Raw genomic sequence first — 3060 nt, forward strand, 5'->3', positions numbered from 1 at the left:
TCCTTGTGATGCTCATCCTGGTCATTTAGATTTCTCTTTTCCTCCATTTTTTTTTTTACTAAGTCTGTCTTAACCTCAAGGAGGAAACTTAAAGTTTTCTTTTTATTATTTGCCTCCAGGCTCAGCATTTCTAATACTTTGTTCTCAAGGCTGGCCCCCTTCAAAAAGCTCTGCAGTATGTCACAATGTCTCTTAATATTCCTGAGCTCAGAAATTTTACTTTTTAAATATCTAGAACAGAATAACTTATGCCAAGCTCTTTCTCCCTACATTTAAAAGTTGACTTTATCTACAAAAAAGCCTGTATCACCATCTCTCAGGGAGAAGGTAGCATCACCAGAGCTGGACCAGGACTCAGACCTTCAAGTGGGGCCCTCAACCCACACAGCACTTCCAGGATGGCCTGGGGTGAAGCTCTGCAGATTCACCAAGGCCCCTGTGGCACCAGTGGTTACCAGGACATGCTCAGGTTGTCAGGGTCCTACTGGCCCCAGTGGACTACAGGGGCCCCTTCGGATCCTCCACTCAGAACATAAGCCAACATATGCAGTGAGGCCTGTCCGATCAACCTTCAGCAGGGCCAGTAGCAGCACATTTTCTTGGGTGGGTATCATTAAGGTCTTGGCCTGGGCTCTGCAGCCACAATGGATCCAAGTTCAAAATATGGCAACTTTGAAAGATATCACCAGGTGAAGTCAATCAAAAACATCCGGAAAATTACCAAGTCTATGAAAATGGGAGCAGCAGCAAAATATGCCCAACCTAAAAGGGAGGTGAAACCAGCTCAAGTATATGGAACAGAATCATTGGTTCTCTATGAAAAGGCTGGTGTTAAGTTCCCTAAAGACAAGAAGAAACACCTCATCAGTGTGTCCTCAGATAGAGAGAGGGATTTGTGGTGCTAACTATTCCTTGGTTGCTAAGCAGATGAAAAGTGAGGTGGCTAGGCTCACAGCAACCAGGAAAGAAGTTAAGATTGTTGGAATGGGTAATAAAATCGGGGGTATACTTCACAGGACTCATTCTGACCAGCTTCTGGTGACGTTCAAAGAAGTGGGAAGAAAACCCCCCACTTTTAGAGATGTCTCAGTCATTTCCCTGGAATTACTAAATACTGGATATGAATTTGATGAAGGATCTATTGTCTTGAATCGATTCAGGTCTGGCTTCTTCTACCAGACAGAAGAAAAGCCCATCTTTTCCCTGAATACCATCACAAGTGCTGAGAGCGTGGGTATCTATGATGACTTTGATACTGACGTGCTGCTGCATTACCAGGAATACAATCTGGCCAGTATCCTCTACTATTCTCTGAAGAAATCCTCCACAAGTGAGCAAAGTGCCAGGATTACAGCCATGCACAATGTGAGCAAGAATGCCTCTGAGATGATCAACAAATTGACTTTGACCTCCAACCGCACCCGCCAAGCTGTCAGCACAAAGGAGTTGATTGAAATCATCTCTGGTGCTGAAGCTCTGGATTAATGAAAATCAGGTTTCATCCACAAACAAGAGGTAAAGAAGGAAAATTCAGCCAGCGGATTTTGTTTTTAGCCTACTGCTGTCCTGGTCAGAAGAAATTATTGGTCCATTGTTCAATTCATAAAGACAGCAAGATATTTGTAAATTATCCTACAATACACAATTTACAGTTAGAAATATATATGCCAGTGCCTCACAGCAAGAACAAACCAGGAGTGGGAGGGAGACAGGGAGATTAAGGGAACGAAATGACAGAACAGAGCTTTTCCACACCGATAAGACATGGTCACTGGCAGAAATGGTAGCCCCTACATGGCAGAGGAGACAGACCCCTCCTGGCATCTGGGAGGACTGAGTGTCCACATCTTTCCAGATGTTACTCCTTCCCTACAGCTGAGCAACAGGAAGCTCTGCTGCAAAGGGTCTTCTGCTCACATCATGAGCTCGTACTCCTGTACTCTTCTATAGCCCCAGAGGCACGATCCTGCCTGCAGATTGCCAGATTTTGGTCAATATGAGATTGTCCATATGTGTAGGTGTGAGTTGGGAATAAAACGGGCCCTATAAGAACTTTCTTTAGCTATCGACAGTAAAATGATGTTAAACTACCCCATGAATAATTTAGAAAACGTAAAGTTCAAGTGTATTTAAACTTCCCCTAGTCTTGGTGCTCTTGTCATCATGTAACTTACTTCTACACGTCATCCCACGATACATTTCATTACTGTTTTAAATGGCCAATCATCTTTTAAAGAACATGTGTGTGTGTGTGTGTGTGTGTGTGTGTATATATATATATATATATACATTATTTCTGTTGAGAAATCTGCCATTATTCTGTAAGAAATATACCTTTTTCTTCAGGCTAATTTTTTAAGTTCTTCTTATGTATTTCTTTTTGAATGTTGACTATGTTTTCTCATGGCTTTTTTTTAAATTTACCTAGCTCGGGGTATGCTGAGGTTCTTGTACCTGTAGATTGTTATGTTTCATCAGTTTAGGGAAATTCAAGGTCATTATCTAAGATCCTACTCTACTTATATTAGATCATTTGGTATTCTCAGATATTCTTTTTGGTTTCCCATTTTTATCATTCCATTGTTTTCAACTTGCACAATCTCTATTGACCTGTCTCCATCTTTGCTAATCCTTTTCTGCTGCTAGGTCTGTCAATTCAGCTATTCAAATCCATTTTGAAAGGTATTTTTTCAGCTCTAGCATTTCCATTTGATTTATTTTTAACATTTTCTTCCTGGATTTTTTTGGCTGAAATTCTACATTTGTTTATACATATTACCCATGTTTTCCTCCCGATTCTTTAGCATGTTTACAATAGCTAATTCCAACCTCTGTGTCATATGTAGGTCAGTTTTTTTGACTGCTTTTCCCCCCTCTGGTTTATAGGTCACGTTTTCCTACATTGGCTTGCTTTCTTTTACTGTGTGCAAAGGAACAGTAGAAACTGAAGTCTATGATATTTACCCTTGAAAAGAGCATACCCATTTCACTGTCAGGCTGCTAGTGTGTGGGAGAACAGAGTGAGTCACTATCATCTGAGTGTGAGCCTCGCTGGCAGTT

General features: G+C 41.2%; 1 pseudogene; it reads left to right on the forward strand.

Annotated features, from left to right (window-relative positions):
• Positions 1–648: 648 nt before the first annotated feature.
• Positions 649–1485, forward strand: LOC119041378 (ATP synthase subunit gamma, mitochondrial-like; annotated as a pseudogene).
• The last annotated feature ends 1575 nt before the right edge of the window (positions 1486–3060 follow it).

This window comes from Artibeus jamaicensis, unplaced genomic scaffold (genome assembly GCF_021234435.1).
Source record: "Artibeus jamaicensis isolate MK-2021 breed Jamaican fruit bat unplaced genomic scaffold, CSHL_Jam_final contig_519, whole genome shotgun sequence".
NCBI lineage: Eukaryota > Metazoa > Chordata > Mammalia > Chiroptera > Phyllostomidae > Artibeus > Artibeus jamaicensis.